Source organism: Lagenorhynchus albirostris, chromosome 18 (genome assembly GCF_949774975.1).
Source record: "Lagenorhynchus albirostris chromosome 18, mLagAlb1.1, whole genome shotgun sequence".
NCBI classification, from domain to species: domain Eukaryota; kingdom Metazoa; phylum Chordata; class Mammalia; order Artiodactyla; family Delphinidae; genus Lagenorhynchus; species Lagenorhynchus albirostris.
The window spans coordinates 43,905,377-43,930,863 of NC_083112.1; positions in this window are offsets into that span (position 1 = coordinate 43,905,377).

Below are 25,487 nucleotides of genomic sequence, written 5' to 3' on the forward strand. Positions count from 1 at the left end.
CAATGGGAAATTCCGTTAAAATGAACCCAAAGAGTGACTAAGAACTCACGGAACCTGCTGCATGCCGCCCTTCCCGCCCGGCTACGCAGGGCCTAAACTGGAGGGAAATTCTCACGTTGAGTTTCCCTTTCGTTCTGGAGCTCGTCAGGCTAACCACCACCGCGGCTATGGAAGCACCGGGTTGAAACGGAGCAAACTCATTTTCTTCCCAGAAGCATTTCGACCGGGTTTCCAGGCCTGTCAACAGCAGGGGACGTCAGGCAGCTTCACGGCAGCATGAGTGCAGCCTTCCAAGTGGGAAAGCAAGGATAGTTCCAGCAGGCTCCCGTTTCCACGCGCACACTCAGCTTACCTCCCTGTGGTTTCTAACCAGTCCAAAGAGACACAGGTCACCCGGCGTTTGCTTCCCTGAACCAACTCCCCGAAGTAGGGTGTTCTGCGTCAAGTGAACTGCCTCAACCAAGGAATGCCCTGCCTAGTTACGCCTCTGGGGCCTGTGGCTATTCCAAAGCCTGCGGGGCCACAGGAAGCACGGGGCTTAAATCGCAGTAAGAACGCAAGCCGACTCTCTCTTGGAGGCAGGGTGACTTCCGGCAGGGGGTGTCCTAGATGGAATGCGAGGCCGAGGGTTCTCTCAGGGCAGCTCAGACTAGGGCAAGGCGTAAGACCTCAAAGGCATGGGAGACGTGCCAGAAGTCTGTTGGTGAAAGTGTGGGTTTGGTGGGGGAAACGAGTCTGCTCCAGGAGAGAGTGCAGGGCGTTTCCCTACACTCGGCGTATAGAGAGCGGCTCCAAAGGGGCTCCGGGCCTGGATGTTGCTCGGCAGACCCAGGGGTGCCTGGGAGTGCTCCGTGTTCCAGCCTGGAACAGGGTGCCCCCGCGAGCCTCCCAGGTGTCCAGGAAACTCTACTGCCGTTAAGGACACGCAGAGCAGAGGCTACGGCCTCATGGAAACTGCCGCGCGGCTCCGCTTCTGCACCTCACGTCAGGGCCTTCCCTCCAGGCCTGTGCTCAATCTGGCTGTCCCGTTAGCGACGCAGCATTGCGAGATGCTGACGTTCTCCTCGAGCAGAGTGCCTGCAGGTACGAGGCCCGCGAAGCAGGCAAAGCAGAGTGTTTTCTCACGGCAGCTCTCACAAGGGCGACGACAGATATTTCCTGGGAGCTTCGGACGCACCAGAAATCTGGTCCTGAGGCTGTTGGAGGGCTCTGGAAATGTAGCTCTCCTCAAGGAACGTGCAGAGTGTTGCCCATCACCCGGCACGCACACAGGGCCTCCGAGGGGCAGAGCCATGGGCCTCGATGTTGCTCGGCCGGACCACGGCGTGGGGGGGGGGTGCCTGGAGGTCCTCAGTGACCCCGAAGGGAAATGGATGCACACCCGAGGGGCCTAGGAGTCCTCCAATGGGAAATTCCGTTAAAATGAACCCGAAGAGTGACTAAGAACTCACGGAACCTGCTGCATGCCGCCCTTCCCGCCCGGCTACGCAGGGCCTAAACTGGAGGGAAATTCTCACGTTGAGTTTCCCTTTCGTTCTGGAGCTCGTCAGGCTAACCACCACCGCGGCTATGGAAGCACCGGGTTGAAACGGAGCAAACTCATTTTCTTCCCAGAAGCATTTCGACCGGGTTTCCAGGCCTGTCAACAGCAGGGGACGTCAGGCAGCTTCACGGCAGCATGAGTGCAGCCTTCCAAGTGGGAAAGCAAGGATAGTTCCAGCAGGCTCCCGTTTCCACGCGCACACTCAGCTTACCTCCCTGTGGTTTCTAACCAGTCCAAAGAGACACAGGTCACCCGGCGTTTGCTTCCCTGAACCAACTCCCCGAAGTAGGGTGTTCTGCATCAAGTGAACTGCCTCAACCAAGGAATGCCCTGCCTAGTTACGCCTCTGGGGCCTGTGGCTATTCCAAAGCCTGCGGGGCCACAGGAAGCACGGGGCTTAAATCGCAGTAAGAACGCAAGCCGACTCTCTCTTGGAGGCAGGGTGACTTCCGGCAGGGGGTGTCCTAGATGGAATGCGAGGCCGAGGGTTCTCTCAGGGCAGCTCAGACTAGGGCAAGGCGTAAGACCTCAAAGGCATGGGAGACGTGCCAGAAGTCTGTTGGTGAAAGTGTGGGTTTGGTGGGGGAAACGAGTCTGCTCCAGGAGAGAGTGCAGGGCGTTTCCCTACACTCGGCGTATAGAGAGCGGCTCCAAAGGGGCTCCGGGCCTGGATGTTGCTCGGCAGACCCAGGGGTGCCTGGGAGTGCTCCGTGTTCCAGCCTGGAACAGGGTGCCCCCGCGAGCCTCCCAGGTGTCCAGGAAACTCTACTGCCGTTAAGGACACGCAGAGCAGAGGCTACGGCCTCATGGAAACTGCCGCGCGGCTCCGCTTCTGCACCTCACGTCAGGGCCTTCCCTCCAGGCCTGTGCTCAATCTGGCTGTCCCGTTAGCGACGCAGCATTGCGAGATGCTGACGTTCTCCTCGAGCAGAGTGCCTGCAGGTACGAGGCCCGCGAAGCAGGCAAAGCAGAGTGTTTTCTCACGGCAGCTCTCACAAGGGCGACGACAGATATTTCCTGGGAGCTTCGGACGCACCAGAAATCTGGTCCTGAGGCTGTTGGAGGGCTCTGGAAATGTAGCTCTCCTCAAGGAACGTGCAGAGTGTTGCCCATCACCCGGCACGCACACAGGGCCTCCGAGGGGCAGAGCCATGGGCCTCGATGTTGCTCGGCCGGACCACGGCGTGGGGGGGGGGGGTGCCTGGAGGTCCTCAGTGACCCCGAAGGGAAATGGATGCACACCCGAGGGGCCTAGGAGTCCTCCAATGGGAAATTCCGTTAAAATGAACCCGAACAGTGACTAAGAACTCACGGAACCTGCTGCATGCCGCCCTTCCCGCCCGGCTACGCAGGGCCTAAACTGGAGGGAAATTCTCACGTTGAGTTTCCCTTTCGTTCTGGAGCTCGTCAGGCTAACCACCACCGCGGCTATGGAAGCACCGGGTTGAAACGGAGCAAACTCATTTTCTTCCCAGAAGCATTTCGACCGGGTTTCCAGGCCTGTCAACAGCAGGGGACGTCAGGCAGCTTCACGGCAGCATGAGTGCAGCCTTCCAAGTGGGAAAGCAAGGATAGTTCCAGCAGGCTCCCGTTTCCACGCGCACACTCAGCTTACCTCCCTGTGGTTTCTAACCAGTCCAAAGAGACACAGGTCACCCGGCGTTTGCTTCCCTGAACCAACTCCCCGAAGTAGGGTGTTCTGCGTCAAGTGAACTGCCTCAACCAAGGAATGCCCTGCCTAGTTACGCCTCTGGGGCCTGTGGCTATTCCAAAGCCTGCGGGGCCACAGGAAGCACGGGGCTTAAATCGCAGTAAGAACGCAAGCCGACTCTCTCTTGGAGGCAGGGTGACTTCCGGCAGGGGGTGTCCTAGATGGAATGCGAGGCCGAGGGCTCTCTCAGGGCAGCTCAGACTAGGGCAAGGCGTAAGACCTCAAAGGCATGGGAGACGTGCCAGAAGTCTGTTGGTGAAAGTGTGGGTTTGGTGGGGGAAACGAGTCTGCTCCAGGAGAGAGTGCAGGGCGTTTCCCTACACTCGGCGTATAGAGAGCGGCTCCAAAGGGGCTCCGGGCCTGGATGTTGCTCGGCAGACCCAGGGGTGCCTGGGAGTGCTCCGTGTTCCAGCCTGGAACAGGGTGCCCCCGCGAGCCTCCCAGGTGTCCAGGAAACTCTACTGCCGTTAAGGACACGCAGAGCAGAGGCTACGGCCTCATGGAAACTGCCGCGCGGCTCCGCTTCTGCACCTCACGTCAGGGCCTTCCCTCCAGGCCTGTGCTCAATCTGGCTGTCCCGTTAGCGACGCAGCATTGCGAGATGCTGACGTTCTCCTCGAGCAGAGTGCCTGCAGGTACGAGGCCCGCGAAGCAGGCAAAGCAGAGTGTTTTCTCACGGCAGCTCTCACAAGGGCGACGACAGATATTTCCTGGGAGCTTCGGACGCACCAGAAATCTGGTCCTCAGGCTGTTGGAGGGCTCTGGAAATGTAGCTCTCCTCAAGGAACGTGCAGAGTGTTGCCCATCACCCGGCACGCACACAGGGCCTCCGAGGGGCAGAGCCATGGGCCTCGATGTTGCTCGGCCGGACCACGGCGTGGTGGGGGGGGGGTGCCTGGAGGTCCTCAGTGACCCCGAAGGGAAATGGATGCACACCCGAGGGGCCTAGGAGTCCTCCAATGGGAAATTCCGTTAAAATGAACCCGAACAGTGACTTAAGAACTCACGGAACCTGCTGCATGCCGCCCTTCCCGCCCGGCTACGCAGGGCCTAAACTGGAGGGAAATTCTCACGTTGAGTTTCCCTTTCGTTCTGGAGCTCGTCAGGCTAACCACCACCGCGGCTATGGAAGCACCGGGTTGAAACGGAGCAAACTCATTTTCTTCCCAGAAGCATTTCGACCGGGTTTCCAGGCCTGTCAACAGCAGGGGACGTCAGGCAGCTTCACGGCAGCATGAGTGCAGCCTTCCAAGTGGGAAAGCAAGGATAGTTCCAGCAGGCTCCCGTTTCCACGCGCACACTCAGCTTACCTCTCTGTGGTTTCTAACCAGTCCAAAGAGACACAGGTCACCCGGCGTTTGCTTCCCTGAACCAACTCCCCGAAGTAGGGTGTTCTGCGTCAAGTGAACTGCCTCAACCAAGGAATGCCCTGCCTAGTTACGCCTCTGGGGCCTGTGGCTATTCCAAAGCCTGCGGGGCCACAGGAAGCACGGGGCTTAAATCGCAGTAAGAACGCAAGCCGACTCTCTCTTGGAGGCAGGGTGACTTCCGGCAGGGGGTGTCCTAGATGGAATGCGAGGCCGAGGGCTCTCTCAGGGCAGCTCAGACTAGGGCAAGGCGTAAGACCTCAAAGGCATGGGAGACGTGCCAGAAGTCTGTTGGTGAAAGTGTGGGTTTGGTGGGGGAAACGAGTCTGCTCCAGGAGAGAGTGCAGGGCGTTTCCCTACACTCGGCGTATAGAGAGCGGCTCCAAAGGGGCTCCGGGCCTGGATGTTGCTCGGCAGACCCAGGGGTGCCTGGGAGTGCTCCGTGTTCCAGCCTGGAACAGGGTGCCCCCGCGAGCCTCCCAGGTGTCCAGGAAACTCTACTGCCGTTAAGGACACGCAGAGCAGAGGCTACGGCCTCATGGAAACTGCCGCGCGGCTCCGCTTCTGCACCTCACGTCAGGGCCTTCCCTCCAGGCCTGTGCTCAATCTGGCTGTCCCGTTAGCGACGCAGCATTGCGAGATGCTGACGTTCTCCTCGAGCAGAGTGCCTGCAGGTACGAGGCCCGCGAAGCAGGCAAAGCAGAGTGTTTTCTCACGGCAGCTCTCACAAGGGCGACGACAGATATTTCCTGGGAGCTTCGGACGCACCAGAAATCTGGTCCTCAGGCTGTTGGAGGGCTCTGGAAATGTAGCTCTCCTCAAGGAACGTGCAGAGTGTTGCCCATCACCCGGCACGCACACAGGGCCTCCGAGGGGCAGAGCCATGGGCCTCGATGTTGCTCGGCCGGACCACGGCGTGGTGGGGGGGGGTGTGCCTGGAGGTCCTCAGTGACCCCGAAGGGAAATGGATGCACACCCGAGGGGCCTAGGAGTCCTCCAATGGGAAATTCCGTTAAAATGAACCCGAACAGTGACTAAGAACTCACGGAACCTGCTGCATGCCGCCCTTCCCGCCCGGCTACGCAGGGCCTAAACTGGAGGGAAATTCTCACGTTGAGTTTCCCTTTCGTTCTGGAGCTCGTCAGGCTAACCACCACCGCGGCTATGGAAGCACCGGGTTGAAACGGAGCAAACTCATTTTCTTCCCAGAAGCATTTCGACCGGGTTTCCAGGCCTGTCAACAGCAGGGGACGTCAGGCAGCTTCACGGCAGCATGAGTGCAGCCTTCCAAGTGGGAAAGCAAGGATAGTTCCAGCAGGCTCCCGTTTCCACGCGCACACTCAGCTTACCTCCCTGTGGTTTCTAACCAGTCCAAAGAGACACAGGTCACCCGGCGTTTGCTTCCCTGAACCAACTCCCCGAAGTAGGGTGTTCTGCGTCAAGTGAACTGCCTCAACCAAGGAATGCCCTGCCTAGTTACGCCTCTGGGGCCTGTGGCTATTCCAAAGCCTGCGGGGCCACAGGAAGCACGGGGCTTAAATCGCAGTAAGAACGCAAGCCGACTCTCTCTTGGAGGCAGGGTGACTTCCGGCAGGGGGTGTCCTAGATGGAATGCGAGGCCGAGGGCTCTCTCAGGGCAGCTCAGACTAGGGCAAGGCGTAAGACCTCAAAGGCATGGGAGACGTGCCAGAAGTCTGTTGGTGAAAGTGTGGGTTTGGTGGGGGAAACGAGTCTGCTCCAGGAGAGAGTGCAGGGCGTTTCCCTACACTCGGCGTATAGAGAGCGGCTCCAAAGGGGCTCCGGGCCTGGATGTTGCTCGGCAGACCCAGGGGTGCCTGGGAGTGCTCCGTGTTCCAGCCTGGAACAGGGTGCCCCCGCGAGCCTCCCAGGTGTCCAGGAAACTCTACTGCCGTTAAGGACACGCAGAGCAGAGGCTACGGCCTCATGGAAACTGCCGCGCGGCTCCGCTTCTGCACCTCACGTCAGGGCCTTCCCTCCAGGCCTGTGCTCAATCTGGCTGTCCCGTTAGCGACGCAGCATTGCGAGATGCTGACGTTCTCCTCGAGCAGAGTGCCTGCAGGTACGAGGCCCGCGAAGCAGGCAAAGCAGAGTGTTTTCTCACGGCAGCTCTCACAAGGGCGACGACAGATATTTCCTGGGAGCTTCGGACGCACCAGAAATCTGGTCCTCAGGCTGTTGGAGGGCTCTGGAAATGTAGCTCTCCTCAAGGAACGTGCAGAGTGTTGCCCATCACCCGGCACGCACACAGGGCCTCCGAGGGGCAGAGCCATGGGCCTCGATGTTGCTCGGCCGGACCACGGCGTGGTGGGGGGGGGTGCCTGGAGGTCCTCAGTGACCCCGAAGGGAAATGGATGCACACCCGAGGGGCCTAGGAGTCCTCCAATGGGAAATTCCGTTAAAATGAACCCGAACAGTGACTAAGAACTCACGGAACCTGCTGCATGCCGCCCTTCCCGCCCGGCTACGCAGGGCCTAAACTGGAGGGAAATTCTCACGTTGAGTTTCCCTTTCGTTCTGGAGCTCGTCAGGCTAACCACCACCGCGGCTATGGAAGCACCGGGTTGAAACGGAGCAAACTCATTTTCTTCCCAGAAGCATTTCGACCGGGTTTCCAGGCCTGTCAACAGCAGGGGACGTCAGGCAGCTTCACGGCAGCATGAGTGCAGCCTTCCAAGTGGGAAAGCAAGGATAGTTCCAGCAGGCTCCCGTTTCCACGCGCACACTCAGCTTACCTCCCTGTGGTTTCTAACCAGTCCAAAGAGACACAGGTCACCCGGCGTTTGCTTCCCTGAACCAACTCCCCGAAGTAGGGTGTTCTGCGTCAAGTGAACTGCCTCAACCAAGGAATGCCCTGCCTAGTTACGCCTCTGGGGCCTGTGGCTATTCCAAAGCCTGCGGGGCCACAGGAAGCACGGGGCTTAAATCGCAGTAAGAACGCAAGCCGACTCTCTCTTGGAGGCAGGGTGACTTCCGGCAGGGGGTGTCCTAGATGGAATGCGAGGCCGAGGGCTCTCTCAGGGCAGCTCAGACTAGGGCAAGGCGTAAGACCTCAAAGGCATGGGAGACGTGCCAGAAGTCTGTTGGTGAAAGTGTGGGTTTGGTGGGGGAAACGAGTCTGCTCCAGGAGAGAGTGCAGGGCGTTTCCCTACACTCGGCGTATAGAGAGCGGCTCCAAAGGGGCTCCGGGCCTGGATGTTGCTCGGCAGACCCAGGGGTGCCTGGGAGTGCTCCGTGTTCCAGCCTGGAACAGGGTGTCCCCGCGAGCCTCCCAGGTGTCCAGGAAACTCTACTGCCGTTAAGGACACGCAGAGCAGAGGCTACGGCCTCATGGAAACTGCCGCGCGGCTCCGCTTCTGCACCTCACGTCAGGGCCTTCCCTCCAGGCCTGTGCTCAATCTGGCTGTCCCGTTAGCGACGCAGCATTGCGAGATGCTGACGTTCTCCTCGAGCAGAGTGCCTGCAGGTACGAGGCCCGCGAAGCAGGCAAAGCAGAGTGTTTTCTCACGGCAGCTCTCACAAGGGCGACGACAGATATTTCCTGGGAGCTTCGGACGCACCAGAAATCTGGTCCTGAGGCTGTTGGAGGGCTCTGGAAATGTAGCTCTCCTCAAGGAACGTGCAGAGTGTTGCCCATCACCCGGCACGCACACAGGGCCTCCGAGGGGCAGAGCCATGGGCCTCGATGTTGCTCGGCCGGACCACGGCGTGGGGGGGGGGGTGCCTGGAGGTCCTCAGTGACCCCGAAGGGAAATGGATGCACACCCGAGGGGCCTAGGAGTCCTCCAATGGGAAATTCCGTTAAAATGAACCCGAACAGTGACTTAAGAACTCACGGAACCTGCTGCATGCCGCCCTTCCCGCCCGGCTACGCAGGGCCTAAACTGGAGGGAAATTCTCACGTTGAGTTTCCCTTTCGTTCTGGAGCTCGTCAGGCTAACCACCACCGCGGCTATGGAAGCACCGGGTTGAAACGGAGCAAACTCATTTTCTTCCCAGAAGCATTTCGACCGGGTTTCCAGGCCTGTCAACAGCAGGGGACGTCAGGCAGCTTCACGGCAGCACGAGTGCAGCCTTCCAAGTGGGAAAGCAAGGATAGTTCCAGCAGGCTCCCGTTTCCACGCGCACACTCAGCTTACCTCCCTGTGGTTTCTAACCAGTCCAAAGAGACACAGGTCACCCGGCGTTTGCTTCCCTGAACCAACTCCCCGAAGTAGGGTGTTCTGCGTCAAGTGAACTGCCTCAACCAAGGAATGCCCTGCCTAGTTACGCCTCTGGGGCCTGTGGCTATTCCAAAGCCTGCGGGGCCACAGGAAGCACGGGGCTTAAATCGCAGTAAGAACGCAAGCCGACTCTCTCTTGGAGGCAGGGTGACTTCCGGCAGGGGGTGTCCTAGATGGAATGCGAGGCCGAGGGCTCTCTCAGGGCAGCTCAGACTAGGGCAAGGCGTAAGACCTCAAAGGCATGGGAGACGTGCCAGAAGTCTGTTGGTGAAAGTGTGGGTTTGGTGGGGGAAACGAGTCTGCTCCAGGAGAGAGTGCAGGGCGTTTCCCTACACTCGGCGTATAGAGAGCGGCTCCAAAGGGGCTCCGGGCCTGGATGTTGCTCGGCAGACCCAGGGGTGCCTGGGAGTGCTCCGTGTTCCAGCCTGGAACAGGGTGCCCCCGCGAGCCTCCCAGGTGTCCAGGAAACTCTACTGCCGTTAAGGACACGCAGAGCAGAGGCTACGGCCTCATGGAAACTGCCGCGCGGCTCCGCTTCTGCACCTCACGTCAGGGCCTTCCCTCCAGGCCTGTGCTCAATCTGGCTGTCCCGTTAGCGACGCAGCATTGCGAGATGCTGACGTTCTCCTCGAGCAGAGTGCCTGCAGGTACGAGGCCCGCGAAGCAGGCAAAGCAGAGTGTTTTCTCACGGCAGCTCTCACAAGGGCGACGACAGATATTTCCTGGGAGCTTCGGACGCACCAGAAATCTGGTCCTCAGGCTGTTGGAGGGCTCTGGAAATGTAGCTCTCCTCAAGGAACGTGCAGAGTGTTGCCCATCACCCGGCACGCACACAGGGCCTCCGAGGGGCAGAGCCATGGGCCTCGATGTTGCTCGGCCGGACCACGGCGTGGTGGGGGGGGGGGTGCCTGGAGGTCCTCAGTGACCCCGAAGGGAAATGGATGCACACCCGAGGGGCCTAGGAGTCCTCCAATGGGAAATTCCGTTAAAATGAACCCGAACAGTGACTAAGAACTCACGGAACCTGCTGCATGCCGCCCTTCCCGCCCGGCTACGCAGGGCCTAAACTGGAGGGAAATTCTCACGTTGAGTTTCCCTTTCGTTCTGGAGCTCGTCAGGCTAACCACCACCGCGGCTATGGAAGCACCGGGTTGAAACGGAGCAAACTCATTTTCTTCCCAGAAGCATTTCGACCGGGTTTCCAGGCCTGTCAACAGCAGGGGACGTCAGGCAGCTTCACGGCAGCACGAGTGCAGCCTTCCAAGTGGGAAAGCAAGGATAGTTCCAGCAGGCTCCCGTTTCCACGCGCACACTCAGCTTACCTCCCTGTGGTTTCTAACCAGTCCAAAGAGACACAGGTCACCCGGCGTTTGCTTCCCTGAACCAACTCCCCGAAGTAGGGTGTTCTGCGTCAAGTGAACTGCCTCAACCAAGGAATGCCCTGCCTAGTTACGCCTCTGGGGCCTGTGGCTATTCCAAAGCCTGCGGGGCCACAGGAAGCACGGGGCTTAAATCGCAGTAAGAACGCAAGCCGACTCTCTCTTGGAGGCAGGGTGACTTCCGGCAGGGGGTGTCCTAGATGGAATGCGAGGCCGAGGGCTCTCTCAGGGCAGCTCAGACTAGGGCAAGGCGTAAGACCTCAAAGGCATGGGAGACGTGCCAGAAGTCTGTTGGTGAAAGTGTGGGTTTGGTGGGGGAAACGAGTCTGCTCCAGGAGAGAGTGCAGGGCGTTTCCCTACACTCGGCGTATAGAGAGCGGCTCCAAAGGGGCTCCGGGCCTGGATGTTGCTCGGCAGACCCAGGGGTGCCTGGGAGTGCTCCGTGTTCCAGCCTGGAACAGGGTGCCCCCGCGAGCCTCCCAGGTGTCCAGGAAACTCTACTGCCGTTAAGGACACGCAGAGCAGAGGCTACGGCCTCATGGAAACTGCCGCGCGGCTCCGCTTCTGCACCTCACGTCAGGGCCTTCCCTCCAGGCCTGTGCTCAATCTGGCTGTCCCGTTAGCGACGCAGCATTGCGAGATGCTGACGTTCTCCTCGAGCAGAGTGCCTGCAGGTACGAGGCCCGCGAAGCAGGCAAAGCAGAGTGTTTTCTCACGGCAGCTCTCACAAGGGCGACGACAGATATTTCCTGGGAGCTTCGGACGCACCAGAAATCTGGTCCTCAGGCTGTTGGAGGGCTCTGGAAATGTAGCTCTCCTCAAGGAACGTGCAGAGTGTTGCCCATCACCCGGCACGCACACAGGGCCTCCGAGGGGCAGAGCCATGGGCCTCGATGTTGCTCGGCCGGACCACGGCGTGGTGGGGGGGGGTGCCTGGAGGTCCTCAGTGACCCCGAAGGGAAATGGATGCACACCCGAGGGGCCTAGGAGTCCTCCAATGGGAAATTCCGTTAAAATGAACCCGAAGAGTGACTAAGAACTCACGGAACCTGCTGCATGCCGCCCTTCCCGCCCGGCTACGCAGGGCCTAAACTGGAGGGAAATTCTCACGTTGAGTTTCCCTTTCGTTCTGGAGCTCGTCAGGCTAACCACCACCGCGGCTATGGAAGCACCGGGTTGAAACGGAGCAAACTCATTTTCTTCCCAGAAGCATTTCGACCGGGTTTCCAGGCCTGTCAACAGCAGGGGACGTCAGGCAGCTTCACGGCAGCATGAGTGCAGCCTTCCAAGTGGGAAAGCAAGGATAGTTCCAGCAGGCTCCCGTTTCCACGCGCACACTCAGCTTACCTCCCTGTGGTTTCTAACCAGTCCAAAGAGACACAGGTCACCCGGCGTTTGCTTCCCTGAACCAACTCCCCGAAGTAGGGTGTTCTGCGTCAAGTGAACTGCCTCAACCAAGGAATGCCCTGCCTAGTTACGCCTCTGGGGCCTGTGGCTATTCCAAAGCCTGCGGGGCCACAGGAAGCACGGGGCTTAAATCGCAGTAAGAACGCAAGCCGACTCTCTCTTGGAGGCAGGGTGACTTCCGGCAGGGGGTGTCCTAGATGGAATGCGAGGCCGAGGGCTCTCTCAGGGCAGCTCAGACTAGGGCAAGGCGTAAGACCTCAAAGGCATGGGAGACGTGCCAGAAGTCTGTTGGTGAAAGTGTGGGTTTGGTGGGGGAAACGAGTCTGCTCCAGGAGAGAGTGCAGGGCGTTTCCCTACACTCGGCGTATAGAGAGCGGCTCCAAAGGGGCTCCGGGCCTGGATGTTGCTCGGCAGACCCAGGGGTGCCTGGGAGTGCTCCGTGTTCCAGCCTGGAACAGGGTGCCCCCGCGAGCCTCCCAGGTGTCCAGGAAACTCTACTGCCGTTAAGGACACGCAGAGCAGAGGCTACGGCCTCATGGAAACTGCCGCGCGGCTCCGCTTCTGCACCTCACGTCAGGGCCTTCCCTCCAGGCCTGTGCTCAATCTGGCTGTCCCGTTAGCGACGCAGCATTGCGAGATGCTGACGTTCTCCTCGAGCAGAGTGCCTGCAGGTACGAGGCCCGCGAAGCAGGCAAAGCAGAGTGTTTTCTCACGGCAGCTCTCACAAGGGCGACGACAGATATTTCCTGGGAGCTTCGGACGCACCAGAAATCTGGTCCTGAGGCTGTTGGAGGGCTCTGGAAATGTAGCTCTCCTCAAGGAACGTGCAGAGTGTTGCCCATCACCCGGCACGCACACAGGGCCTCCGAGGGGCAGAGCCATGGGCCTCGATGTTGCTCGGCCGGACCACGGCGTGGTGGGGGGGGGGTGCCTGGAGGTCCTCAGTGACCCCGAAGGGAAATGGATGCACACCCGAGGGGCCTAGGAGTCCTCCAATGGGAAATTCCGTTAAAATGAACCCGAACAGTGACTTAAGAACTCACGGAACCTGCTGCATGCCGCCCTTCCCGCCCGGCTACGCAGGGCCTAAACTGGAGGGAAATTCTCACGTTGAGTTTCCCTTTCGTTCTGGAGCTCGTCAGGCTAACCACCACCGCGGCTATGGAAGCACCGGGTTGAAACGGAGCAAACTCATTTTCTTCCCAGAAGCATTTCGACCGGGTTTCCAGGCCTGTCAACAGCAGGGGACGTCAGGCAGCTTCACGGCAGCACGAGTGCAGCCTTCCAAGTGGGAAAGCAAGGATAGTTCCAGCAGGCTCCCGTTTCCACGCGCACACTCAGCTTACCTCCCTGTGGTTTCTAACCAGTCCAAAGAGACACAGGTCACCCGGCGTTTGCTTCCCTGAACCAACTCCCCGAAGTAGGGTGTTCTGCGTCAAGTGAACTGCCTCAACCAAGGAATGCCCTGCCTAGTTACGCCTCTGGGGCCTGTGGCTATTCCAAAGCCTGCGGGGCCACAGGAAGCACGGGGCTTAAATCGCAGTAAGAACGCAAGCCGACTCTCTCTTGGAGGCAGGGTGACTTCCGGCAGGGGGTGTCCTAGATGGAATGCGAGGCCGAGGGCTCTCTCAGGGCAGCTCAGACTAGGGCAAGGCGTAAGACCTCAAAGGCATGGGAGACGTGCCAGAAGTCTGTTGGTGAAAGTGTGGGTTTGGTGGGGGAAACGAGTCTGCTCCAGGAGAGAGTGCAGGGCGTTTCCCTACACTCGGCGTATAGAGAGCGGCTCCAAAGGGGCTCCGGGCCTGGATGTTGCTCGGCAGACCCAGGGGTGCCTGGGAGTGCTCCGTGTTCCAGCCTGGAACAGGGTGCCCCCGCGAGCCTCCCAGGTGTCCAGGAAACTCTACTGCCGTTAAGGACACGCAGAGCAGAGGCTACGGCCTCATGGAAACTGCCGCGCGGCTCCGCTTCTGCACCTCACGTCAGGGCCTTCCCTCCAGGCCTGTGCTCAATCTGGCTGTCCCGTTAGCGACGCAGCATTGCGAGATGCTGACGTTCTCCTCGAGCAGAGTGCCTGCAGGTACGAGGCCCGCGAAGCAGGCAAAGCAGAGTGTTTTCTCACGGCAGCTCTCACAAGGGCGACGACAGATATTTCCTGGGAGCTTCGGACTCACCAGAAATCTGGTCCTGAGGCTGTTGGAGGGCTCTGGAAATGTAGCTCTCCTCAAGGAACGTGCAGAGTGTTGCCCATCACCCGGCACGCACACAGGGCCTCCAAGGGGCAGAGCCATGGGCCTCGATGTTGCTCGGCCGGACCACGGCGTGGGGGGGGGGGTGTCTGGAGGTCCTCAGTGACCCCGAAGGGAAATGGATGCACACCCGAGGGGCCTAGGAGTCCTCCAATGGGAAATTCCGTTAAAATGAACCCGAAGAGTGACTAAGAACTCACGGAACCTGCTGCATGCCGCCCTTCCCGCCCGGCTACGCAGGGCCTAAACTGGAGGGAAATTCTCACGTTGAGTTTCCCTTTCGTTCTGGAGCTCGTCAGGCTAACCACCACCGCGGCTATGGAAGCACCGGGTTGAAACGGAGCAAACTCATTTTCTTCCCAGAAGCATTTCGACCGGGTTTCCAGGCCTGTCAACAGCAGGGGACGTCAGGCAGCTTCACGGCAGCATGAGTGCAGCCTTCCAAGTGGGAAAGCAAGGATAGTTCCAGCAGGCTCCCGTTTCCACGCGCACACTCAGCTTACCTCCCTGTGGTTTCTAACCAGTCCAAAGAGACACAGGTCACCCGGCGTTTGCTTCCCTGAACCAACTCCCCGAAGTAGGGTGTTCTGCGTCAAGTGAACTGCCTCAACCAAGGAATGCCCTGCCTAGTTACGCCTCTGGGGCCTGTGGCTATTCCAAAGCCTGCGGGGCCACAGGAAGCACGGGGCTTAAATCGCAGTAAGAACGCAAGCCGACTCTCTCTTGGAGGCAGGGTGACTTCCGGCAGGGGGTGTCCTAGATGGAATGCGAGGCCGAGGGCTCTCTCAGGGCAGCTCAGACTAGGGCAAGGCGTAAGACCTCAAAGGCATGGGAGACGTGCCAGAAGTCTGTTGGTGAAAGTGTGGGTTTGGTGGGGGAAACGAGTCTGCTCCAGGAGAGAGTGCAGGGCGTTTCCCTACACTCGGCGTATAGAGAGCGGCTCCAAAGGGGCTCCGGGCCTGGATGTTGCTCGGCAGACCCAGGGGTGCCTGGGAGTGCTCCGTGTTCCAGCCTGGAACAGGGTGCCCCCGCGAGCCTCCCAGGTGTCCAGGAAACTCTACTGCCGTTAAGGACACGCAGAGCAGAGGCTACGGCCTCATGGAAACTGCCGCGCGGCTCCGCTTCTGCACCTCACGTCAGGGCCTTCCCTCCAGGCCTGTGCTCAATCTGGCTGTCCCGTTAGCGACGCAGCATTGCGAGATGCTGACGTTCTCCTCGAGCAGAGTGCCTGCAGGTACGAGGCCCGCGAAGCAGGCAAAGCAGAGTGTTTTCTCACGGCAGCTCTCACAAGGGCGACGACAGATATTTCCTGGGAGCTTCGGACGCACCAGAAATCTGGTCCTCAGGCTGTTGGAGGGCTCTGGAAATGTAGCTCTCCTCAAGGAACGTGCAGAGTGTTGCCCATCACCCGGCACGCACACAGGGCCTCCGAGGGGCAGAGCCATGGGCCTCGATGTTGCTCGGCCGGACCACGGCGTGGTGGGGGGGGGGTGCCTGGAGGTCCTCAGTGACCCCGAAGGGAAATGGATGCACACCCGAGGGGCCTAGGAGTCCTCCAATGGGAAATTCCGTTAAAATGAACCCGAACAGTGACTTAAGAACTCACGGAACCTGCTGCATGCCGCCCTTCCCGCCCGGCTACGCAGGGCCTAAACTGGAGGGAAATTCTCACGTTGAGTTTCCCTTTCGTTCTGGAGCTCGTCAGGCTAACCACCACCGCGGCTATGGAAGCACCGGGTTGAAACGGAGCAAACTCATTTTCTTCCCAGAAGCATTTCGACCGGGTTTCCAGGCCTGTCAACAGCAGGGGACGTCAGGCAGCTTCACGGCAGCATGAGTGCAGCCTTCCAAGTGGGAAAGCAAGGATAGTTCCAGCAGGCTCCCGTTTCCACGCGCACACTCAGCTTACCTCCCTGTGGTTTCTAACCAGTCCAAAGAGACACAGGTCACCCGGCGTTTGCTTCCCTGAACCAACTCCCCGAAGTAGGGTGTTCTGCGTCAAGTGAACTGCCTCAACCAAGGAATGCCCTGCCTAGTTACGCCTCTGGGGCCTGTGGCTATTCCAAAGCCTGCGGGGCCACAGGAAGCACGGGGCTTAAATCGCAGTAAGAACGCAAGCCGACTCTCTCTTGGAGGCAGGGTGACTTCCGGCAGGGGGTGTCCTAGATGGAATGCGAGGCCGAGGGCTCTCTCAGGGCAGCTCAGACTAGGGCAAGGCGTAAGACCTCAAAGGCATGGGAGACGTGCCAGAAGTCTGTTGGTGAAAGTGTGGGTTTGGTGGGGGAAACGAGTCTGCTCCAGGAGAGAGTGCAGGGCGTTTCCCTACACTCGGCGTATAGAGAGCGGCTCCAAAGGGGCTCCGGGCCTGGATGTTGCTCGGCAGACCCAGGGGTGCCTGGGAGTGCTCCGTGTTCCAGCCTGGAACAGGGTGCCCCCGCGAGCCTCCCAGGTGTCCAGGAAACTCTACTGCCGTTAAGGACACGCAGAGCAGAGGCTACGGCCTCATGGAAACTGCCGCGCGGCTCCGCTTCTGCACCTCACGTCAGGGCCTTCCCTCCAGGCCTGTGCTCAATCTGGCTGTCCCGTTAGCGACGCAGCATTGCGAGATGCTGACGTTCTCCTCGAGCAGAGTGCCTGCAGGTACGAGGCCCGCGAAGCAGGCAAAGCAGAGTGTTTTCTCACGGCAGCTCTCACAAGGGCGACGACAGATATTTCCTGGGAGCTTCGGACGCACCAGAAATCTGGTCCTGAGGCTGTTGGAGGGCTCTGGAAATGTAGCTCTCCTCAAGGAACGTGCAGAGTGTTGCCCATCACCCGGCACGCACACAGGGCCTCCGAGGGGCAGAGCCATGGGCCTCGATGTTGCTCGGCCGGACCACGGCGTGGTGGGGGGGGGTGTGCCTGGAGGTCCTCAGTGACCCCGAAGGGAAATGGATGCACACCCGAGGGGCCTAGGAGTCCTCCAATGGGAAATTCCGTTAAAATGAACCCGAACAGTGACTTAAGAACTCACGGAACCTGCTGCATGCCGCCCTTCCCGCCCGGCTACGCAGGGCCTAAACTGGAGGGAAATTCTCACGTTGAGTTTCCCTTTCGTTCTGGAGCTCGTCAGGCTAACCACCACCGCGGCTATGGAAGCACCGGGTTGAAACGGAGCAAACTCATTTTCTTCCCAGAAGCATTTCGACCGGGTTTCCAGGCCTGTCAACAGCAGGGGACGTCAGGCAGCTTCACGGCAGCACGAGTGCAGCCTTCCAAGTGGGAAAGCAAGGATAGTTCCAGCAGGCTCCCGTTTCCACGCGCACACTCAGCTTACCTCCCTGTGGTTTCTAACCAGTCCAAAGAGACACAGGTCACCCGGCGTTTGCTTCCCTGAACCAACTCCCCGAAGTAGGGTGTTCTGCGTCAAGTGAACTGCCTCAACCAAGGAATGCCCTGCCTAGTTACGCCTCTGGGGCCTGTGGCTATTCCAAAGCCTGCGGGGCCACAGGAAGCACGGGGCTTAAATCGCAGTAAGAACGCAAGCCGACTCTCTCTTGGAGGCAGGGTGACTTCCGGCAGGGGGTGTCCTAGATGGAATGCGAGGCCGAGGGCTCTCTCAGGGCAGCTCAGACTAGGGCAAGGCGTAAGACCTCAAAGGCATGGGAGACGTGCCAGAAGTCTGTTGGTGAAAGTGTGGGTTTGGTGGGGGAAACGAGTCTGCTCCAGGAGAGAGTGCAGGGCGTTTCCCTACACTCGGCGTATAGAGAGCGGCTCCAAAGGGGCTCCGGGCCTGGATGTTGCTCGGCAGACCCAGGGGTGCCTGGGAGTGCTCCGTGTTCCAGCCTGGAACAGGGTGCCCCCGCGAGCCTCCCAGGTGTCCAGGAAACTCTACTGCCGTTAAGGACACGCAGAGCAGAGGCTACGGCCTCATGGAAACTGCCGCGCGGCTCCGCTTCTGCACCTCACGTCAGGGCCTTCCCTCCAGGCCTGTGCTCAATCTGGCTGTCCCGTTAGCGACGCAGCATTGCGAGATGCTGACGTTCTCCTCGAGCAGAGTGCCTGCAGGTACGAGGCCCGCGAAGCAGGCAAAGCAGAGTGTTTTCTCACGGCAGCTCTCACAAGGGCGACGACAGATATTTCCTGGGAGCTTCGGACGCACCAGAAATCTGGTCCTCAGGCTGTTGGAGGGCTCTGGAAATGTAGCTCTCCTCAAGGAACGTGCAGAGTGTTGCCCATCACCCGGCACGCACACAGGGCCTCCGAGGGGCAGAGCCATGGGCCTCGATGTTGCTCGGCCGGACCACGGCGTGGTGGGGGGGGGGGTGCCTGGAGGTCCTCAGTGACCCCGAAGGGAAATGGATGCACACCCGAGGGGCCTAGGAGTCCTCCAATGGGAAATTCCGTTAAAATGAACCCGAACAGTGACTTAAGAACTCACGGAACCTGCTGCATGCCGCCCTTCCCGCCCGGCTACGCAGGGCCTAAACTGGAGGGAAATTCTCACGTTGAGTTTCCCTTTCGTTCTGGAGCTCGTCAGGCTAACCACCACCGCGGCTATGGAAGCACCGGGTTGAAACGGAGCAAACTCATTTTCTTCCCAGAAGCATTTCGACCGGGTTTCCAGGCCTGTCAACAGCAGGGGACGTCAGGCAGCTTCACGGCAGCATGAGTGCAGCCTTCCAAGTGGGAAAGCAAGGATAGTTCCAGCAGGCTCCCGTTTCCACGCGCACACTCAGCTTACCTCTCTGTGGTTTCTAACCAGTCCAAAGAGACACAGGTCACCCGGCGTTTGCTTCCCTGAACCAACTCCCCGAAGTAGGGTGTTCTGCGTCAAGTGAACTGCCTCAACCAAGGAATGCCCTGCCTAGTTACGCCTCTGGGGCCTGTGGCTATTCCAAAGCCTGCGGGGCCACAGGAAGCACGGGGCTTAAATCGCAGTAAGAACGCAAGCCGACTCTCTCTTGGAGGCAGGGTGACTTCCGGCAGGGGGTGTCCTAGATGGAATGCGAGGCCGAGGGCTCTCTCAGGGCAGCTCAGACTAGGGCAAGGCGTAAGACCTCAAAGGCATGGGAGACGTGCCAGAAGTCTGTTGGTGAAAGTGTGGGTTTGGTGGGGGAAACGAGTCTGCTCCAGGAGAGAGTGCAGGGCGTTTCCCTACACTCGGCGTATAGAGAGCGGCTCCAAAGGGGCTCCGGGCCTGGATGTTGCTCGGCAGACCCAGGGGTGCCTGGGAGTGCTCCGTGTTCCAGCCTGGAACAGGGTGCCCCCACGAGCCTCCCAGGTGTCCAGGAAACTCTACTGCCGTTAAGGACACGCAGAGCAGAGGCTACGGCCTCATGGAAACTGCCGCGCGGCTCCGCTTCTGCACCTCACGTCAGGGCCTTCCCTCCAGGCCTGTGCTCAATCTGGCTGTCCCGTTAGCGACGCAGCATTGCGAGATGCTGACGTTCTCCTCGAGCAGAGTGCCTGCAGGTACGAGGCCCGCGAAGCAGGCAAAGCAGAGTGTTTTCTCACGGCAGCTCTCACAAGGGCGACGACAGATATTTCCTGGGAGCTTCGGACGCACCAGAAATCTGGTCCTCAGGCTGTTGGAGGGCTCTGGAAATGTAGCTCTCCTCAAGGAACGTGCAGAGTGTTGCCCATCACCCGGCACGCACACAGGGCCTCCGAGGGGCAGAGCCATGGGCCTCGATGTTGCTCGGCCGGACCACGGCGTGGTGGGGGGGGGTGCCTGGAGGTCCTCAGTGACCCCGAAGGGAAATGGATGCACACCCGAGGGGCCTAGGAGTCCTCCAATGGGAAATTCCGTTAAAATGAACCCGAACAGTGACTTAAGAACTCACGGAACCTGCTGCATGCCGCCCTTCCCGCCCGGCTACGCAGGGCCTAAACTGGAGGGAAATTCTCACGTTGAGTTTCCCTTTCGTTCTGGAGCTCGTCAGGCTAACCACCACCGCGGCTATGGAAGCACCGGGTTGAAACGGAGCAAACTCATTTTCTTCCCAGAAGCATTTCGACCGGGTTTCCAGGCCTGTCAACAGCAGGGGACGTCAGGCAGCTTCACGGCAGCACGAGTGCAGCCTTCCAAGTGGGAAAGCAAGGATAGTTCCAGCAGGCTCCCGTTTCCACGCGCACACTCAGCTTACCTCCCTGTGGTTTCTAACCAGTCCAAAGAGACACAGGTCACCCGGCGTTTGCTTCCCTGAACCAACTCCCCGAAGTAGGGTGTTCTGCGTCAAGTGAACTGCCTCAACCAAGGAATGCCCTGCCTAGTTACGCCTCTGGGGCCTGTGGCTATTCCAAAGCCTGCGGGGCCACAGGAAGCACGGGGCTTAAATCGCAGTAAGAACGCAAGCCGACTCTCTCTTGGAGGCAGGGTGACTTCCGGCAGGGGGTGTCCTAGATGGAATGCGAGGCCGAGGGCTCTCTCAGGGCAGCTCAGACTAGGGCAAGGCGTAAGACCTCAAAGGCATGGGAGACGTGCCAGAAGTCTGTTGGTGAAAGTGTGGGTTTGGTGGGGGAAACGAGTCTGCTCCAGGAGAGAGTGCAGGGCGTTTCCCTACACTCGGCGTATAGAGAGCGGCTCCAAAGGGGCTCCGGGCCTGGATGTTGCTCGGCAGACCCAGGGGTGCCTGGGAGTGCTCCGTGTTCCAGCCTGGAACAGGGTGCCCCCGCGAGCCTCCCAGGTGTCCAGGAAACTCTACTGCCGTTAAGGACACGCAGAGCAGAGGCTACGGCCTCATGGAAACTGCCGCGCGGCTCCGCTTCTGCACCTCACGTCAGGGCCTTCCCTCCAGGCCTGTGCTCAATCTGGCTGTCCCGTTAGCGACGCAGCATTGCGAGATGCTGACGTTCTCCTCGAGCAGAGTGCCTGCAGGTACGAGGCCCGCGAAGCAGGCAAAGCAGAGTGTTTTCTCACGGCAGCTCTCACAAGGGCGACGACAGATATTTCCTGGGAGCTTCGGACGCACCAGAAATCTGGTCCTCAGGCTGTTGGAGGGCTCTGGAAATGTAGCTCTCCTCAAGGAACGTGCAGAGTGTTGCCCATCACCCGGCACGCACACAGGGCCTCCGAGGGGCAGAGCCATGGGCCTCGATGTTGCTCGCCCGGACCACGGCGTGGTGGGGGGGGGGTGCCTGGAGGTCCTCAGTGACCCCGAAGGGAAATGGATGCACACCCGAGGGGCCTAGGAGTCCTCCAATGGGAAATTCCGTTAAAATGAACCCGAACAGTGACTTAAGAACTCACGGAACCTGCTGCATGCCGCCCTTCCCGCCCGGCTACGCAGGGCCTAAACTGGAGGGAAATTCTCACGTTGAGTTTCCCTTTCGTTCTGGAGCTCGTCAGGCTAACCACCACCGCGGCTATGGAAGCACCGGGTTGAAACGGAGCAAACTCATTTTCTTCCCAGAAGCATTTCGACCGGGTTTCCAGGCCTGTCAACAGCAGGGGACGTCAGGCAGCTTCACGGCAGCATGAGTGCAGCCTTCCAAGTGGGAAAGCAAGGATAGTTCCAGCAGGCTCCCGTTTCCACGCGCACACTCAGCTTACCTCTCTGTGGTTTCTAACCAGTCCAAAGAGACACAGGTCACCCGGCGTTTGCTTCCCTGAACCAACTCCCCGAAGTAGGGTGTTCTGCGTCAAGTGAACTGCCTCAACCAAGGAATGCCCTGCCTAGTTACGCCTCTGGGGCCTGTGGCTATTCCAAAGCCTGCGGGGCCACAGGAAGCACGGGGCTTAAATCGCAGTAAGAACGCAAGCCGACTCTCTCTTGGAGGCAGGGTGACTTCCGGCAGGGGGTGTCCTAGATGGAATGCGAGGCCGAGGGCTCTCTCAGGGCAGCTCAGACTAGGGCAAGGCATAAGACCTCAAAGGCATGGGAGACGTGCCAGAAGTCTGTTGGTGAAAGTGTGGGTTTGGTGGGGGAAACGAGTCTGCTCCAGGAGAGAGTGCAGGGCGTTTCCCTACACTCGGCGTATAGAGAGCGGCTCCAAAGGGGCTCCGGGCCTGGATGTTGCTCGGCAGACCCAGGGGTGCCTGGGAGTGCTCCGTGTTCCAGCCTGGAACAGGGTGCCCCCGCGAGCCTCCCAGGTGTCCAGGAAACTCTACTGCCGTTAAGGACACGCAGAGCAGAGGCTACGGCCTCATGGAAACTGCCGCGCGGCTCCGCTTCTGCACCTCACGTCAGGGCCTTCCCTCCAGGCCTGTGCTCAATCTGGCTGTCCCGTTAGCGACGCAGCATTGCGAGATGCTGACGTTCTCCTCGAGCAGAGTGCCTGCAGGTACGAGGCCCGCGAAGCAGGCAAAGCAGAGTGTTTTCTCACGGCAGCTCTCACAAGGGCGACGACAGATATTTCCTGGGAGCTTCGGACGCACCAGAAATCTGGTCCTGAGGCTGTTGGAGGGCTCTGGAAATGTAGCTCTCCTCAAGGAACGTGCAGAGTGTTGCCCATCACCCGGCACGCACACAGGGCCTCCGAGGGGCAGAGCCATGGGCCTCGATGTTGCTCGGCCGGACCACGGCGTGGTGGGGGGGGGTGTGCCTGGAGGTCCTCAGTGACCCCGAAGGGAAATGGATGCACACCCGAGGGGCCTAGGAGTCCTCCAATGGGAAATTCCGTTAAAATGAACCCGAACAGTGACTTAAGAACTCACGGAACCTGCTGCATGCCGCCCTTCCCGCCCGGCTACGCAGGGCCTAAACTGGAGGGAAATTCTCACGTTGAGTTTCCCTTTCGTTCTGGAGCTCGTCAGGCTAACCACCACCGCGGCTATGGAAGCACCGGGTTGAAACGGAGCAAACTCATTTTCTTCCCAGAAGCATTTCGACCGGGTTTCCAGGCCTGTCAACAGCAGGGGACGTCAGGCAGCTTCACGGCAGCATGAGTGCAGCCTTCCAAGTGGGAAAGCAAGGATAGTTCCAGCAGGCTCCCGTTTCCACGCGCACACTCAGCTTACCTCCCTGTGGTTTCTAACCAGTCCAAAGAGACACAGGTCACCCGGCGTTTGCTTCCCTGAACCAACTCCCCGAAGTAGGGTGTTCTGCGTCAAGTGAACTGCCTCAACCAAGGAATGCCCTGCCTAGTTACGCCTCTGGGGCCTGTGGCTATTCCAAAGCCTGCGGGGCCACAGGAAGCACGGGGCTTAAATCGCAGTAAGAACGCAAGCCGACTCTCTCTTGGAGGCAGGGTGACTTCCGGCAGGGGGTGTCCTAGATGGAATGCGAGGCCGAGGGCTCTCTCAGGGCAGCTCAGACTAGGGCAAGGCGTAAGACCTCAAAGGCATGGGAGACGTGCCAGAAGTCTGTTGGTGAAAGTGTGGGTTTGGTGGGGGAAACGAGTCTGCTCCAGGAGAGAGTGCAGGGCGTTTCCCTACACTCGGCGTATAGAGAGCGGCTCCAAAGGGGCTCCGGGCCTGGATGTTGCTCGGCAGACCCAGGGGTGCCTGGGAGTGCTCCGTGTTCCAGCCTGGAACAGGGTGCCCCCGCGAGCCTCCCAGGTGTCCAGGAAACTCTACTGCCGTTAAGGACACGCAGAGCAGAGGCTACGGCCTCATGGAAACTGCCGCGCGGCTCCGCTTCTGCACCTCACGTCAGGGCCTTCCCTCCAGGCCTGTGCTCAATCTGGCTGTCCCGTTAGCGACGCAGCATTGCGAGATGCTGACGTTCTCCTCGAGCAGAGTGCCTGCAGGTACGAGGCCCGCGAAGCAGGCAAAGCAGAGTGTTTTCTCACGGCAGCTCTCACAAGGGCGACGACAGATATTTCCTGGGAGCTTCGGACGCACCAGAAATCTGGTCCTCAGGCTGTTGGAGGGCTCTGGAAATGTAGCTCTCCTCAAGGAACGTGCAGAGTGTTGCCCATCACCCGGCACGCACACAGGGCCTCCGAGGGGCAGAGCCATGGGCCTCGATGTTGCTCGGCCGGACCACGGCGTGGTGGGGGGGGGTGTGCCTGGAGGTCCTCAGTGACCCCGAAGGGAAATGGATGCACACCCGAGGGGCCTAGGAGTCCTCCAATGGGAAATTCCGTTAAAATGAACCCGAAGAGTGACTAAGAACTCACGGAACCTGCTGCATGCCGCCCTTCCCGCCCGGCTACGCAGGGCCTAAACTGGAGGGAAATTCTCACGTTGAGTTTCCCTTTCGTTCTGGAGCTCGTCAGGCTAACCACCACCGCGGCTATGGAAGCACCGGGTTGAAACGGAGCAAACTCATTTTCTTCCCAGAAGCATTTCGACCGGGTTTCCAGGCCTGTCAACAGCAGGGGACGTCAGGCAGCTTCACGGCAGCATGAGTGCAGCCTTCCAAGTGGGAAAGCAAGGATAGTTCCAGCAGGCTCCCGTTTCCACGCGCACACTCAGCTTACCTCTCTGTGGTTTCTAACCAGTCCAAAGAGACACAGGTCACCCGGCGTTTGCTTCCCTGAACCAACTCCCCGAAGTAGGGTGTTCTGCGTCAAGTGAACTGCCTCAACCAAGGAATGCCCTGCCTAGTTACGCCTCTGGGGCCTGTGGCTATTCCAAAGCCTGCGGGGCCACAGGAAGCACGGGGCTTAAATCGCAGTAAGAACGCAAGCCGACTCTCTCTTGGAGGCAGGGTGACTTCCGGCAGGGGGTGTCCTAGATGGAATGCGAGGCCGAGGGCTCTCTCAGGGCAGCTCAGACTAGGGCAAGGCGTAAGACCTCAAAGGCATGGGAGACGTGCCAGAAGTCTGTTGGTGAAAGTGTGGGTTTGGTGGGGGAAACGAGTCTGCTCCAGGAGAGAGTGCAGGGCGTTTCCCTACACTCGGCGTATAGAGAGCGGCTCCAAAGGGGCTCCGGGCCTGGATGTTGCTCGGCAGACCCAGGGGTGCCTGGGAGTGCTCCGTGTTCCAGCCTGGAACAGGGTGCCCCCGCGAGCCTCCCAGGTGTCCAGGAAACTCTACTGCCGTTAAGGACACGCAGAGCAGAGGCTACGGCCTCATGGAAACTGCCGCGCGGCTCCGCTTCTGCACCTCACGTCAGGGCCTTCCCTCCAGGCCTGTGCTCAATCTGGCTGTCCCGTTAGCGACGCAGCATTGCGAGATGCTGACGTTCTCCTCGAGCAGAGTGCCTGCAGGTACGAGGCCCGCGAAGCAGGCAAAGCAGAGTGTTTTCTCACGGCAGCTCTCACAAGGGCGACGACAGATATTTCCTGGGAGCTTCGGACGCACCAGAAATCTGGTCCTGAGGCTGTTGGAGGGCTCTGGAAATGTAGCTCTCCTCAAGGAACGTGCAGAGTGTTGCCCATCACCCGGCACGCACACAGGGCCTCCGAGGGGCAGAGCCATGGGCCTCGATGTTGCTCGGCCGGACCACGGCGTGGTGGGGGGGGGGTGCCTGGAGGTCCTCAGTGACCCCGAAGGGAAATGGATGCACACCCGAGGGGCCTAGGAGTCCTCCAATGGGAAATTCCGTTAAAATGAACCCGAACAGTGACTTAAGAACTCACGGAACCTGCTGCATGCCGCCCTTCCCGCCCGGCTACGCAGGGCCTAAACTGGAGGGAAATTCTCACGTTGAGTTTCCCTTTCGTTCTGGAGCTCGTCAGGCTAACCACCACCGCGGCTATGGAAGCACCGGGTTGAAACGGAG